This window comes from Dermacentor variabilis, chromosome 8, assembly GCF_050947875.1.
Source record: "Dermacentor variabilis isolate Ectoservices chromosome 8, ASM5094787v1, whole genome shotgun sequence".
NCBI classification, from domain to species: Eukaryota; Metazoa; Arthropoda; class Arachnida; order Ixodida; family Ixodidae; genus Dermacentor; species Dermacentor variabilis.
The window spans coordinates 142,364,411-142,381,267 of record NC_134575.1 but is presented as its reverse complement, the minus strand read 5'-3'; the positions used below and the strand labels follow the sequence as shown (position 1 = coordinate 142,381,267).

Here is a 16,857-nt window from a genome sequence, read left to right as displayed (position 1 = left end):
AGTTCATTTTAAAAACGTCTCTTCAGGCGTGTGGGCACCGGCATGTGTGCTATTTCTAACATGCTTTTTCAGTGCCTCAATCAGATTTCTGTATGTCATATGATGATCTCTATCTGGGTTTAAAAGACTGATATGTACATCATGCTATTTGGGCTTGTAGGCAGCACAGTGAGATCTATCTGCTGCCTGCCAGTCTGGTAAAGAGTTCTATGGGTCAGGTAGGAATATATATCACTCTTAGAAGGACCCGTACAACCTATACATATTCCTAAGAGACTATAGAAATTTCTATCAGTTTTTTTTGCTAGGGTACTGATGTTAGGTTTTTAACTAGTGATGGCACTCCGGAGAGACATTACTGGAGACATTGCCCCACTGGGCACGTGCAGCAGCTAAGCCCAGTGGGGGTGAGATATGGACTTTGCGCCCGCTTGCGAGAGCAAGGATGACGTGACATTGCGGCGGCGCCCTCTCCCCTCACGCAACACCTGGCGCGCTAGAGCGACGGCAGATGTACCCTTTCACCCGCTCTGCTCCGTAGAGGCACGCTCGCAATGTGGTCACAACCAATGGGATTTGAGGTTCCATTTCGCTGAGATGACAGACACTGCCTTTTTTACTCAGTGGGCCATTTGTTTAGTCTGTTTGAACAGAAACGGACCTGCCAGAGTTTGGTTGTTTCACGACAAGACACACAGTCGACAGAAAGTTTAGTTTTCTACATTAAGTTCTTTGCGAGATCTAAAATGAGAAAAATCAAGGGCCTAAACACTCAGGATTGTGGCATGCCAGAAGTGACAAAAGACAGATTTGTGAATTGGAGTTGTTAACATAAAAATTGTGTTTAGTCATGAAGAAAGCATTCAGTGAATTTTAGTAATTGCATGTGGATCAATATTAAGTTAGCTTATTCAGGAGAAGGAGGCAGTGGCACAAAGTAGCAGAATTTGAAACGCTAAAAGCATCCATTCAATGCAAGAACTAAGTTCAATGGAGGAGATCAAGTTAGTAAACATGACAATATAGTTGTGTTTTTCATGAGAGACAAGGTCTTATGGAAACCATGTTGACATTTGTTGTAGAAGTTTTGGGTCACAATTTAGGATTATTATGGAGATTGAAATAAATGATGTTACAGGGAGGCTTGGCAATTGAGGCCAGCAATTGTTCCGCCCAAGTGTCTCTCATAATATTACTGCGGTAGATCACCACGTGCATTCTGTTCTAGAGGCTGAAAAGGTAATGCTAATCTGTGTAATGCATCTGTCGAATGCCGACAACAGTATGATGCTGATGCGGTGACAACGATGGCATGATCGACGATGGGATGACAATTCTAGAGTCATCACGATTGAGGCATAACGACTCTGGGATGATGAGTGCATGCATGGCAATGACTGCATATCTACTACACAGCGTGAAGGCGGCAGCATCTGACGGCGTGATATTACAACAAGTTTGAAATGACAATGCAATGATGACGATAGATTGAAGACTGTGAATGGTGAACAATGATGCGTCCACTTGGCAACTAAAGAAAAACATACGAGAACAGCTAAGCATGTTTTGTCTGAGTTGTGATTGCGAAAGCATTAATGCCCAATTGAACGCCGTTGAGCAGTCCGAGTTTTACGCTGCAAGTGATGCACCCTAGAGCTACATTGGGCCCGAGCTAGCAAGCAGCAGCAGCCTGCGGTGCCAACACCACATGCCACCGACGTGCTGCATGACCAGAGACCAGGAAACAGCAGTGGCCACCAAGGCCGGCAGGCACGCGCAGCAGTTAAGGGGAGAGGGCATCGCGGCGACGCCCTCTCCCCTCACGCAACACCTGGTGCACTATAGCGACAGCAGGTGTACCCTTTCACCCGCTCTGTTTCGTCGAGGTGCACTCGTGACGTGGTCGCAGCCAATGGGATTTGAGGTGCTGTTTCGCTGAGACGACAGACGCCGGCTTTTTTGCTCAATGGGCCATTTGACGCTTTCGCATAAATAATCTATAATGACGATGTGGTTATGTTGAGCTCGCGTTCACGCTTCATCTATACGGACCACCCTACCTGTGTACTTTTGGTACTGGGGCCAATTCTGTACCATGCAATACACTCAGCCATGGGGCACCCGCAACGATCACGCGATAGGCAAAAAACGCTGTGCTTTAAACATGCACCCATAGAGTGCCCCAATATTGCAACCAGCCGATCCGTGCATAGTGAAGCATTCGCATGGCCGCGTTTGCCACGTGGCCGTGCTATGCAAGTGTGTGGCTGATATATCAATTGAGTAATCGAAAGACTGGTTCCGAATGCATTTACTAACCAATTTGAGTCCGCGGCACTTTTATGTGCTGCTTTGAATAACTGCGTGTGGTACCGCGGTTCCCGCAGTCGCCCAATGCATGTGGCGCATACTTTAGCAGCAGCGCTCGGCATGTTTCGACTAAAGCAATTTCATTTCAATTCTGCTCGCCACTCATGGCAGCTGTAGCTGCTTATAGTTATACAGTACTTTGGTGATAAAGTACAGTAAGTCTAGTTAATAAATTTTATTGGGATGTGAGGTTTTATTTTGTTAAATCGAGAACTTTGTCAAATTGAAACCACTTGATTAGATCACGCAACATGCCATAAAATTGATGCAAGAGACAAAATTGTCGTTTTTGCCTACGTTCACACTTGCTGTAGCAGTTGAGCATGTACTCTGCCTTAACAGAAGAAATGATTAAACATTCTTAAAAGCTATATGTCAGTGATACTAAAATCACCAGAACTCAATTAGGCCTACTATACCCACATTTTTCTTTTTAATTATGGCAAATCAGGCAAGATATTATAGTTGATTCTAGGTTTTCAGTGCTCATGAATGTAACAGTGAAAGTATTGAACGTCATGTAGTGTAATGCAACGAAAACAAAGACACAAGAAAAAGCAAAACACAGACATAATTAGGCGCTTGTGTCTGTGTTTCATTTCTTCTTGTGTTCTTGTTTTTGCTGCGCTACACTACATGCTGTTCCATGATGATCAACGAACAAGCCCACATTGCCGCCCCCGTGTAGAGAACAGGAAATTTCGTTATACACTTAAACTTTGATATAACAAAGTAGGTAAAACCGGCAATTCGCTTCGTTATATTGAAATTTCCTTGTATTGAAATTCGATCTGTTATGCAAATGAGTACAGTCGCCGATCGATTTTTGTTGCACGGAAAGGGGCCATGCAATTTTCCGAATTATTGGGCAATAAAAGAAAGCAAGTTTGAATGAGAAAACATTTTATTTTGACGAATATAGGTGTCAGCGATGAATGACACGGCGGTTTCATGCCACGTTGATATCTTCACATCAGTGGCACGAATTAAGTGACGCCATATGCTTTCGCGTGCACTCCGCCCCCAAAGCGTCGCCCGGTCACACTGCGACGACGCTATCATGAAAAGCGCCGGCAGCTAGGAGCGAATGCTTCTTCTGCTTCTCGTTCCAACGGGTCATCAGAACTCGAGATTGCGCAACCTTCAATACTAAACGTGCGGGAAAACAGCTAGCTTACATGATGCCACGCCGTCTTGGCATGCCCGCTCTTTCCACACGCAGCAGATTATCTCTAGAGCAGGGTGCGCGGCTGCATATGCGCTCAGCCGCGTTTACAGCTACGCGCAGTCATGGCCGAGACGCGCGCCAACTTACCCCCCTACTCCGCCCCGTCGCGCGCGCTTGATCGCGTTACCGCGAGCTCGCTTTCCTTCCCCACTTTGCCATTGCTCGCGTGGGAAGGCCGCACTTATGAAGCCATCATCTTTCTTATCTCACCCTCGCACCTAAAGCACAAGTGCGCGGGGCGCGATAGGATCTGATCGCACTTGGACTTAATTTATACGGAACATGATGCGGCTCCAAGCTGTTCGTCTTGTCGCGCTGCACGCAGTTTGAGAGGTGCGTTTGCAAGCAGCAGCTTGTAATTCAATCATTTGACTATCTGCGTCCGCGGAAGTTACCATTGATTGTCTTGGCACTCCTCTGCGGCAGAAGCGAAATTTCGTTATATTGAAATTGCACACAAACACACTTCTTTACATTGAGGCTCTAAATGCATGGTGTTCAATGGAGAAGAGGTTATGAAAAGTTAAATACTTCGCTATATCGAGAATTTCGTTATACTGAGGCTTAACTGTATGAAGATTTGAATTTATATACCTTGTTGTGCAGCTCCTTGGGTCATGGTTTCTATGACTATGACTCATATGACTCTGTATCTGTTGCGTAGAAAATCTCTCTCGCCCCGTTTCCCTACCGTTCTCTTTTTGGAGGAGCCCCCTCTTGATGCTATCCTTGTTCCACTCTTGGCCCACATCATTTCATAATCGAGGCATGTAAGGCCACAGTTCCTTATGCAATGCAGCTCTGACATCATGCGTACCATACAGAATTGTACAGGAGCCTGAGCCCATGCATAACCATTCTTCTGATCAAATGTTAATTTTTAGACTGACATCCTTTCCTCTTGCATGACAGTTATCTCTGCTGTATTGTTGCTGCTCTCTCATGTATGTATACCAATCAATTATCTTAGTCAATTTCTTGAACACTGAGTCCAATCTTTGCCAACTTAAGTGTGTGTTGAATGTTAATTTTTTAAAACCTGCCTTCACAATCAGCCTCCACCTCAACCGTTTTAGCATCCTCAATTCAGTCACATCTCCATCCTGACTTCTAGGTGACTTTATTAAAATTGTTTAGGTTCCATACAGTATTGCTGGTCATGTATTCTCTTATAAGTTTATTAGACAGTGAAAATCTTCAACTTGACTGGAACCTGTGTAACATAGATATCATAATGCATCTTTTCAGTTTTTCCAAACTATGTCAATTCTGCTGATTCTGTGGGCTGTCCAAATTTTCCATGTTGGTGTTTTCAGTTATCATTGAACCAAGGTATCCGTCTTCTCTATGGTTTACCCTCAAGGCTTCCCTTTCATCTACTCTGAGAAATTGGCATGCGGCTACCAGATGTGGGCAGCTTGCCTCACAACACATGCACATGCTCAGCTACTTTTGCCAACCTTTGTGTTAGATGTCAATCAGCATGAGCAAAGCAGCGAGAATGGGGAATTATGAAATTAAGGCAGAGGTTCGAGCATTAAGGGAAGTCATACTTATGAGGTGAGTACATGTGAAGAAAAGTATTCAGAAATGTTAGGAATTTGCAGTTTCCTGTTTATAGGTCTATTAAACACTCCCTAGCTATTTCAGTTATTTCATCATGTGTTGCAATTTTTAGTTGCAATATGTTCTTCTTAAGTGCTGCCACACTTAGTACTAGAAGTTTGAGAACTTATATTTCTTATTCACTTGGTTCATTCATACCTACAAGCAGCAGTCTTTTCACTTTACATCAGCTATTGAATGTAATGCCCAGATATGTTCTCAGTCTACTTCAGTGGGAGTCACTAACACAGTGAATGATCATGAAGCATGTGTGTTCTTAAAAAGTACCTTCATGCGATGCAGCTGTAAGTTAAGGTAGGGGATGCTTTGGAAAGCATTTTATGTGGCTAACATGAGAATTATTTTATGCCAGAAAGCACACAAATATTTGTGTTTATTTCTTGTGTTCTTCTTCCTTAATTACTTTCTTGATTCAGCACATATATATGAAGCAAGAGATCTTGGCTTGTTCTTTCTTTACATTAGCAAATTACATTAATCATATAATAGCACACTTTACATAATTGAGCACATTAAAAGTCACTTGGCGAGCAAAACATGTACTTGTATTTTTGAATATCCCAGCTTAATGTTTTAGTGTGTGCAGTTTGGACGTGATTCTTGAGAAGCACTACATCTGCTTCAAGTATATGAGGTATAATTGCTTTTGCTTAAAAATATTCCTAATCTTCTTTGATAGCTGTCCTTTTTTTACTAGACAATGTAAGCATGGTGCTTAATTCCATGATAAATATGCCTGCTGTTACTGTATGCATCAGTGTTTGACTATTCGTTACCTGCTATTCCTATTAGAAAAATGTATTTGCCAACCTCCAATTATTTGCATTGAAGTAGTGAAGAGTTTGACGGCAGCCTGTCTGGTTGGGTCAAAAGAGGCACAGTAAGTAGTTTAAAATTAGATGCTAACCATAAAAATAAAAAATAAGAACTGGTTCAACTGGAGCTTTGTTCACAATCTTTGCGAACAAGGCTTTCAAGTGGGAGCCGAAGCATCTATCTTGTATGCCCGATCTTCATTTGCTTATTATTATTATTATTATTTGAATTCATCTAGCCCTAAAGAGGTGGCAATTTATTTCGAATACTACTCTTTGCATTTTGTTTCCATTGTTGAGTTCTTTTTTTTTTAAATAACTTCATGCACCACACAAGTACAACTCAAACATTTTCATTCTTTCAAGGATGTCACACCTAGTGGAAGGTATTCTGCACTAACATAATTATTTTGAGATTTCCAGTAAATACGTAGCCCTCATAAAAAGTATCTAAATAATTTTGACCAAAGCGGTTATACATTAACCATGTAGGCTTCATCAGCTTCTGACATCACTTGGTCTTGGCAAACTTGTGAGCTGACAAGTTTGAGCATGCAGTCACTTCCCTCCATATTTGTTTCGATGAAGGCTTGCCCTTTGGTGCTACTCTGGATCCACCCTCGTTTCCTGTGATTACTACTAAGGGCTTCAAGGCACACACCCTCAGGAAGACTGTTCATGCACAAACCTGGTTCTTTCACACTTTTACTAAGACAGACATTGAAAGCAAGGATGGCATAGCAGGCATGTTGGTTACAGAAGTACTTTATTAAATAGCTTTGTAAGTATTCATCTTGTTGACATTTCCATATCCTCTTCTGCTGAATTAGCTGGGGGAGCATGTCTCCTTCTCATGCATACCCCAGCCCAGCAAATCAGAACTTCAGCAGCGGATGAAATGGACATTTCCACTAGGTGGACACGGAATACATCCCCTGTGCTCTGTCCTATCTTTCCACCCTTCTCCATGTATTTTACTCAGTAAACTACTGGCTCAGCACGTTGGCCACCTTAATCAACCTTCCAATGTCAGCACTTAAAAGGTATACAATACAAATAAGGCACTGTAAATCCAAGCAGTTAGGCTGGCGATTGCTGCTGTTATGCACCATACAGGCAGACGCAATGGCTTCACTGTAGCTTTCTAAGTTAACATTACTGAACTTTGAATTTAGCGAAGGCAGAATATAAACACAGACTAGCATCTTTCTTATGTGCTTCACGCCTCTGCTTTTTTGTGTTACTAAAATAAGTATGTTGAACCTAAATGAAGTAAAAGGAAAAGGAAATTGTCACACTAATTTCATTTCACTGTCTTTTTAAAGGTATAGCAAGATTTTTTAATTGCATTACGAGTTGTTACTTCTTTCGATCTTAATGTTCATTTCTCATACTCCAATTGGACTACAACTGTTCCCTCACCCACAGCTATCAAGGCCTTATGGCAACTTTGGAAGCTCTCTGAACTGAGTAAATGCTATGCATTGCATTATTTCTTAATACATTTTCATGGCTGCCTTTAACCTCTATAGTTCCTCATTAAAGCCAGCATCTCTCTTGTGACCACATTTAAAGAGCTTGTGGTAATGTATGCCTAACAAGAAAGATGGGTACTTTGTAGTGCTAGTATGCTCTAATTGTTTTATGCAAAAATTGCTGACATAATTGTCTGACAAATACTGCATCATGTTTCCTATTTTGCCTTCTGTTTCAATTTCACTGCATCTATACATTTTACCAGTGCATGAGTAGGGTTCAAGGCTGTTCTTTAAAATGCTCATGAGCACTTATCATGATCGGTTCCCCATATAAGTGGTTTTGCTGATGAGAATACAGGAATACGAGCAAAATTGACATGGAACCAACATATAGATAACGTCTGCATGACTGCCTATCAAAAGTTATATTTTCTGAGAAAAAAAAAACTGGAACATGCATCACGTAATGTAAAACTTATTGCATACACCGCCTTTCATTAGGATGATACTAGAATATTCAGCCGTTGTTTGGAGTCCCCATCAAGTGACGCTTAAGAGGAAGTTGGAAAGGATACAGAGTCTGGCGGCACATTTTATTTGTTCGACATACCGAAGGAAGGAATCGGTCACGCTTATGTTACAGCGTTGCAACTTCTATCTTCTTGAGGTACGTAGGAAAAAATATAGGCTGAAGGTGCTTTATCAAATAATGCAGGATCAACTTTAGATTGATAAGCTGAAATATCGACATGCTCCAGGCAAAAGATACCCGCGAACTAACCACGACTACGTCATAAAGCCAGACCATACCAACAGCGATACATATCGATACTCATTTTTCCTGGATGCGATAGAAATGTGGAACCAATTGCCAAACGCTACTGTTAGCCTAAAAGATGTCACCGACTTTGAAAATGCTGCTGAGGCATATTTATGGGAGTTTTCGATTTAGTTTTGAAGTGCCAAGTGATATGTGCTACTTGATATTCATTGTACGTATTTGATAAATGTCAGAAGTGTGCTGAACAGCATTCAAGTGAACATCTTATTCACTGTGAATTGACAAGTGTTAAGCAACTTTACGTACATTGACAATGTCCATATTTGATTTATGTAATTGTATTGTCCTCTCTGTTATGACCCTCTATGAGGGTTGACAGTGTTAATAAATAAATAAATAGACAACGAGGAATGTGGGTAAGTACACTTTATTTTCAGCACACATGTTTTTTTAATGAACGGCTGTTATACTGCTAAAATCTGCACATTTAATAAAAGTACACTGCTCTGCTTCATCACTCCATGCTAAGTGCAAGTATCCTGTACCAGGAAGTCAAACCAAGACGTGGGATGTTCAGTCTGTGAAAATAAAAACGAGTTTGAAACATTAACGTGCAAAAAGTAAAGCACACTCAAGAAAATAAACACAGCACAGGAACATATCCAATGAATCAGAATTACCTTTGAGAGCAAACATATAGTTTCTATGGCACAGTGAAGAAACCTTATTCCTCCGGCTTTTTTTGAGAGCGAGAAAATATGAAAGTGCATGCGTTCTCCCCATATTGTGTATCTGTCACCTTTTCACACACAACAAAGATGGAAGAAATCAACAGTTCAGAAAAAAATGGCCGTGTAAACATTAACTGGCTTACGAGGTCGACAAACCAACGGTTCAAAGCATCACAGCCACGTCCGAAATAGCGCTGAAGGCCGGCCAGTACACTTAGGCGCCTCGGCGCGCGTAATGTAATAGGAGACGGCAGGTGCACGCGTACACTATTAAGCAACACATATTATATATGTCGGTGAAAGCGGTCACTCTTCAGTTCTGACATGCTTCACCGCGTAACACTAGTCTACTGCGGCGAAGCTGACTTCAGGACGCCGATTTCTTCAACTCATCTAGCGAGGCAGGTCCGTTTACCACGCTTGGCAGCGTTTGACATTTTTTGTATTAATTTCGTTTGCTCTTTTTAATTTTATTATCACAGTGACCCTGTATCACGCAGTAGCAGAGCGAGTGCAGCGTCGTAGCTGCGTTAGGAAAGGTAAGCGTGTATGCAGCAGGCACGGGGGCATTGGCTCTTGTTTGGAAACTTCAAGAGACGCTCTTCCGCGCAGCGATACCATTTGTATTATTAAAAGAATGCAGGTGATGATTAAATGAGCCGCAGCAAAGCTGTAAAAAAGCAGTAGTAACGCTGTTCTAAGATCCTCTCGCTCGAGCGAGATGGTCTTAGAAAAAAAGCGCGATGTAACGCGATCTGACGGAACAGCTCGTCATGCCAGTGTTTTCTTACGTCCTCGTTCTTACGCGCACCCTCCCCTGCATCAGACTACTGAATGGTTCTGTGCACGCACTGACGATCCTGATGGAGGCAATACCACTCACATGAGCAGCTCCATATGAGATGCCACGGCCCATTCCACATGCCGGTGGCAATTTGACGCGGCTATGAGGCAAAATATGCGCACAAGGTACCTAATGGTAACGCATCAAACAGCTCACAGCCCCAATCCTTTATTACACGCATATAGCGTGGAAAGATGAATTACTCACGCTCTAAGTGGGCACGGAATACGAACCGCTTCGCAGCGCAGCCGGCTCCGTAAACAGACGCCATAGAAATAAGCGGATGTGACATCATGGGTTATAGCGGACGTGACGTCATGGGTGAACGTAGACATTTCGGGCACCTTTCGTCTGCTGTGCCCCGGGCACAGCAGACACGGCCGGTAGTAAATGGGATATAATAGGGCTCAGTGAGGTTAGGAGGACAAAAGAAGCATATACAGTGCTAAAAAGCGGTCATGTACTGTGTTACCGGGGCTTAGCGGAGAGACGAGAACTAGGAGTCGGATTCCTGATTAATAAGGGAATAGCTGGTAACATACAGGAATTCTATAGCATTAACGAGAGGGTGGCAGGTCTTGTTGTGAAACTTAATAAGAGGTACAAATTGAAGGTGGTACAAGTCTATGCCCCTACATGCAGTCATGATGACCAGGAAGTCGAAAGCTTTTATGAAGACGAGGAATCGGCGACGGGTAAAGTCAAAACAAAATACACTATACTGATGGGCGACTTCAATGCCAGGGTAGGCAAGAAGCAGGCTGGAGACAAGCCAGTGGGGGAATATGGCATAGGCTCTAGGAATAGCAGAGGAGAATTATTAGTAGAGTTTGCAGAACAGAATAATATGCGGATAATGAACACCTTTTTCCGCAAGCGGGTTAGTCGAAAGTGGACGTGGAGGAGCCCGAATGGTGAGACTAGAAATGAAATCGACTTCATACTCTGCGCGAACCCTGGCATCATACAAGATGTGGACGTGCTCGGCAAGGTGCGCTGCAGTGACCACAGGATGGTAAGAACTCGAATTAGCCTAGACTTAAGGAGGGAACGGAAGAAACTGGTACACAAGAAGCCAATCAATGAGTTAGCGGTAAGAGTGAAACTAGAGGAATTCCGGATCAAGCTACAGAACAGGTATTCGGCTTTAACTCAGGAAGAGGACCTTAGTGTTGAAGCAATGAACGACTATCTCATGGGCATCATTAAGGAGTGCGCAATAGAAGTCGGTGCTAACGCCGTTAGACAGGAAACCAGTAAGCTATCGCAGGAGACGAAAGATCTGATCAAGAAACGCCAATGTATGAAAGCCTCTAACCCTACAGCTAGAATAGAACTGGCAGAACTTTCTAAGTTAATCAACAAGCGTAAGACAGCGGACATCAGGAACTATAATATGGATAGAATTGAACAGGCTCTCAGGAACGGAGGAAGCCTAAAAACAGTGAAGAAGAAACTAGGAATAGGCAAGAATCAGATGTGTGCGTTAAGAGACAAAGCCGGCAATATCGTTACTAATATGGATAAGATAGTTCAAGTGGCTGACGAGTTCTATAGAGATTTATACAGTACCAGTGGCACCCACGACGATTGTGGAAGAGAGAATAGCCTAGAGGAATTCGAAATCCCACAGGTAACGCCAGGAGAAGTTAAGAAAGCCTTAGGAGCTATGCAAAGGGGGAAGGCAGCTGGGGAGGATCAGGTAACAGCAGATTTGTTGAAGGATGGTGGTCAGATTGTTCTAGAGAAACTGGCCACCCTGTATACGCAATGCCTCATAACCTCGAGCGTACCGGAATCTTGGAAGAACGCTAACATAATCCTAATCCATAAGAAAGGGGACGCCAAAGACTTGAAAAATTATAGACCGATCAGCTTACTGTCCGTTGCCTACAAAGTATTTACTAAGGTAATCACAAATAGAATCAGGAACACCTTAGACTTCTGTCAACCAAAGGACCAGGCAGGATTCCGTAAAGGCTACTCAACAATAGACCATATTCACACTATCAATCAAGTGATAGAGAAATGTGCAGAATATAACCAACCCTTATATATAGCTTTCATTGATTACGAGAAAGCGTTTGATTCAGTCGAAACCTCTGCAGTCATGGAGGCATTACGGAATCAGGGTGTAGATGAGCCATATGTAAAGATACTGGAAGATATCTATAGCGGCTCCACAGCCACCGTAGTCCTCCACAAAGAAAGTAACAAAATCCCTATAAAGAAAGGCGTCAGACAGGGAGATACGATATCTCCAATGCTATTCACAGCATGTTTACAGGAGGTATTCAGAGGCCTGGAGTGGGAAGAATTGGGGATAAAAGTTGATGGAGAATACCTTAGCAACTTGCGATTCGCTGATGATATTGCCTTGCTTAGTAACTCGGGAGACCAATGGCAATGCATGCTCACTGACCTGGAGAGGCAAAGCAGAAGGGTGGGTCTGAAAATTAATCTGCAGAAAACTAAAATATTGTTTAACAGTCTCGGAAGAGAACAGCAGTTTACGATAGGTAGCAAAGCACTGGAAGTGGTAAGGGAATACATCTACTTAGGGCAGGTAGTGACCACGCATCCGGATCATGAGACTGAAATAACCAGAAGAATAAGAATGGGCTGGGGTGCGTTTGGCAGGCATTCTCAAATCATGAACAGCAGGTTGCCAATATCCCTCAAAAGGAAAGTGTATGACAGCTGTGTGTTACCAGTACTCACATATGGGGCAGAAACCTGGAGGCTTACGAAAAGGGTTCTGCTGAAATTGAGGACGACGCAACGAGCTATGGAAAGAAGAATGATGGGTGTGACGTTAAGGGATAAGAAAAGAGCAGATTGGGTGAGGCAACAAACGCGGGTAAACGACATCTTAGTTGAAATCAAGAAAAAGAAATGGGCATGGGCCGGACATGTAATGAGGAGGGAAGATAACCGATGTTCACTAAGGGTTACGGACTGGATTCCAAGGGAAGGGATGCGTAGCAGGGGGCGGCAGAAAGTTAGGTGGGCGGATGACGTTAAGACGTTTGCAGGGACAACATGGCCACAATTAGTACATGACCGGGGTAGTTGGAGAAGTATGGGAGAGGCCTTTGCCCTGCAGTGGGCGTAACTAGGCTGATGATGATGATTACATAGTGAAATATTTATTTATTTTGGGAATATTCGGCATCTGATTTTCGAGTTATTAATTTCTGCTAACGCTGTCGGCGCCTTAAGGGCAGAAAAACATAGCCTTTGATATTAATGTCAATGCATGGCGGCTCTGACGCATTATAGCTTTCGTAATCGCTTTCAATGCACGCAGCCACCAAAAGCGTAGCCTTCGAGATTTGTTTTGTTACCTACAATGATATAATTGTATGCAAAATTGGACACTGTAGACTACTTCCTGTTTTCAGAAACCAGCCAAAAACAGACGCATACAGGAAACATACGAGAATCCAGGAAAGAAGCTGGAAGAGGACTGTCTTGTGTATGTTTCCAGTGTCCGTCTTTCCTTTTTGCTGTTTTTTTTTAATACAATGCTAGCCCAACAACGTGCTTTACTTCCTGTTTCAATTACGGAGGTCAGGACCAAAACTCTATGATCAGGAACTTTTCATAATAAGGGATAACTTGAGTGATTGGCTCTAGGTCGAATAAGTGGCTTCAAATGGGTGCTTATATATTCTGCTAGTCATTCACAAGTATTTTTTAAAGCAAACTACAAATTGTTTGTATGACCCACCGATAGAAAAACAAACGTATTTTAATACTACGATGTTAAAGTGGGCAGAATTTATATCAAGTTGGAAAGATGTTTATTTTGCTTTGAAAAAAGAATGGACTGTGTCCGATAGAGAACAAAAAAAAACAAAAAATTTCCGGCAATATTTTTATGTTAGTTTATATATAACTCACTAGTGTATATATCCTGGACATGCCTATTTATGGACAGCCAGCAGACGTTCAAAACGGGATGTCCATGGGCGTCTTGCGCTGGAGTTTGAGGTACTGGCGGCGAGGAGTTACGGAGTCGCCATCTATCGGAAGTGCCTCGCTGGCGTAGTATGAGGGATCACGCGGCGCGCTCCTCATAGGTTTTGCTGCCAGCGCTCACTGAAAACACCACGCGCGAGCTCTCCCGGACATTTCTGTAAGTACTTTCGAAACGAGAGAAGTTTCTTACTGTCTAAATAATAATCTTGGGCAAACTGAAAGCACACAATCGTTTACAGACGCTATCTCCTTACCGAATACGTACAGTGAACGCCACTGCGCGCGGTCGCCGCGATGGAGTCCCCCGAACCGGCTTCTTGCGTGAAAGGTAGGTAAACGCTGAGAGCAAACTATCTGAAATATGTTCTTATAGTGTTTGTATAACTAAATGGAGCGTTATAGAACGAAGCCTCAATGCAGCGATCGCGCAGATTCGCAGCGACCGACTGCGCGTCTGCATGCTTGTCCGCGCACTGTTTCGCTTTCTCCGCGCGCGCGTTTTCGCACCGTGCCATGAGCTTTAGGCTGCAGAATATGAGCATTTGACAGTACACAAGCAACCATTGTTGTGTGGGCGCTATCAGAGCTGTTGAAAAATAATTTCATTGTAGAGACTTCGACGCCTACGGGGACTGTGATGTCCCGTCGCGACGATTCAATCTTTTTTTTTCTTCTAAATTCTTTGAACTTTCAATATTATTTCTCGAGTTGCGTCGCACTGTATGTTTATCGGTGTTCTCAGCGCGCAATTTCCCGCTGCTCCTTTTTTGTAATCCAGTGCATTAATTCATAACACAAACATGACCATATGCCATGCTTTTTTTAAATGTGCTTCTTACCGCTGCCTTTCCACTCCACTGAACTTGCGAATATCTATAGCATCGACAAGTTTATAGACCAAACCGTCATGACATTAGTCGGGCAGCGGACTCGGGCGAGCGTCTCAGTGCGCGTTTTCAGAACATCGCAGACCGGGCGACGTCGAAGAAATCTTCCTCGCGTCTGTGCTTCCTGCATACCCGAGTTGTAGCCGATGGCTGTTTGTTGGTTTTATGTTTCGCGAGCCAAGCTTCACGCAGCTTCTTGTCCTGCGGCTACGTGTGAATAAGGCTGACACCGGCCTCCGTTACGTGCGTCCGGCCCTGCGGAACCGAGCACTAGCCTACCATGTTGCGCGCCTTCAAAGGCAGCCACTACCTATTGTACTGCTTTGAAGCGTTGTAAAGGAGAGACTCGAAGCGGGAAAATTTCGCCACTAAATGAGGACCGCAGCGTACGAGGGAATTTAAACTCGTTTCCAGCTCGCTTCGGCGCGCCCGAAGCAGCCGACGCGGCCGCTATGTCCACGTGATCCCTCCTAGCACGTCACGCCGACGGTGGCGCCAGATTTTCCAGTGGTGGAGCTCGAGGCCAATAGTAGCGGCGCCTGGTGGCGGTGCGGGAAACGACATCTGGGTCGTGCCAGCTTGGGTCGTATTGAGCCCTGGCTGTGGCGAAGCATGTTTCTAGGCCGAGTTTTGCGTCGTTTCGCACTTTTTTATGCCCTGTTGAGAGTGCGAAAAGGCTCGTCACTTATCACAGACCACGCCGTCCAAGCTGCGAGCTCGCCACAGCCTATAGTTTAACGAAAACGGACTCTCCGTGTGCCGTGGGACGTAATGCTGGGAGCAGAAGGAATCGGTGATGCCGATCCGGAGAGACCTAGCCCAGCCTCGAAAAGGCGTCACCGTCATTACTTCTGCGTCGCGGGCTGCCATGAACAAGAAGGCCTGAATCCCAACATCAGATTGTACCGTTTTCCTTCAAGGCCTCACGAAGTGGAGCGTCGGGTGCGCTGCATAGCTGCAGTTCGTCGCGCTGAGTAAGCGAAACTTCGTGCCATGCTGACTGCTTCGCCTCTCTTGAAGCTTGCTTGATTATCTGCGTTCGAAATTTCGGTCTTTTGCACCTACAGTACCGACAGCAGACCGACATAGCAGCAGGCATGGCTGGTAATTCACGATTCGAAACCCGGCCACAGCTACAATTAACAATTCGACCGATGCGAAGTGGTGAAGTGTGTGCAAATGAGCTCAAATGGTCGGGCTCATTCGATGACAATTCACTACTACTCTACGAGCAGCACAGGTTAAGAGAGTTAAATGCGCCCATCCTTGATCTCAACCCAGCACGTTGAGGCAGCGCAGCAAGGCAATATTGATTGCAGCACATCGATGTTCGAGCGCTGTCATTAAAAGCTACATATCAAGCGAGCAGCGCACGAGCTCGCGCTGCAGCGTGATTCGCACGTACGTGCGAGCTCACATGCATTGCATCAGTTTAGCGGCATGCAGTCAACAAAGATTGCAGGAGGCCCGCCGTTTGGCGGCATGTCGAAAGACCGCTGCCGTCGCGGCGCGTACGATCGTGCGCTCGAGCAGTTCCGTACACATGATGTCTGCTTATCGCTGCTGTGGATTCATTTTTAGCACGCATTTCCTCGCGTTTGCGCGCCTGAATCTAGCAGCTAGCGTGCAAACCTTACCTGTAGTTCCACTTCGTACGCGACTCGCTTCACTTGCGATTGACACCGTGCTAAAACTTCGCCGCCTAATTCTTGAACGGCGTACACGTATTCGGCACTGCATAATTTCTTGCCTTTACGCAGCGTGTCACCCCTGAAAAAATCTTCGGCGCCCGATATACGCAGCAGGCCGTGCTACAACACAACCGAAAGTGGCGGGTCCATATTAGAGAGTTTTAGAATAGGGGCCCCAATCAGGCCCCGCACCAGGCCCCGCACACTCTCAAGTTCAACAAATGGCAACAGAGGGCGAAAAATCAATCGAGGCGATTTTTTTTGGCGGACGGTGCGGACGGCGGTACGGACGCTCCTGTGGTCGAGGCTTCAGCGACTTCATTCGTAGCTAAGTACCTTTTTATCTTTATTAGCTAGTGTTTTGAAGTATTTTCTGTTGCATGGAGTAGGGGCGCAAATTTTGAATTCTTGGTAAGAGTAGC

The 16,857-nt window shown here is 44.3% G+C and overlaps 1 long non-coding RNA gene across 1 annotated transcript; it reads right to left on the bottom strand.

Moving 5' to 3' along the window:
• Positions 1–8,096: 8,096 nt before the first annotated feature.
• LOC142590633 (uncharacterized) lies at positions 8,097–10,248 on the bottom strand. Its single transcript, XR_012830204.1, has 2 exons — positions 10,081–10,248; positions 8,097–8,876 (listed from the first exon to the last, which is right to left on the bottom strand). It is a non-coding gene; the product is annotated as an uncharacterized LOC142590633 (long non-coding RNA).
• Positions 10,249–16,857: the final 6,609 nt, after the last annotated feature.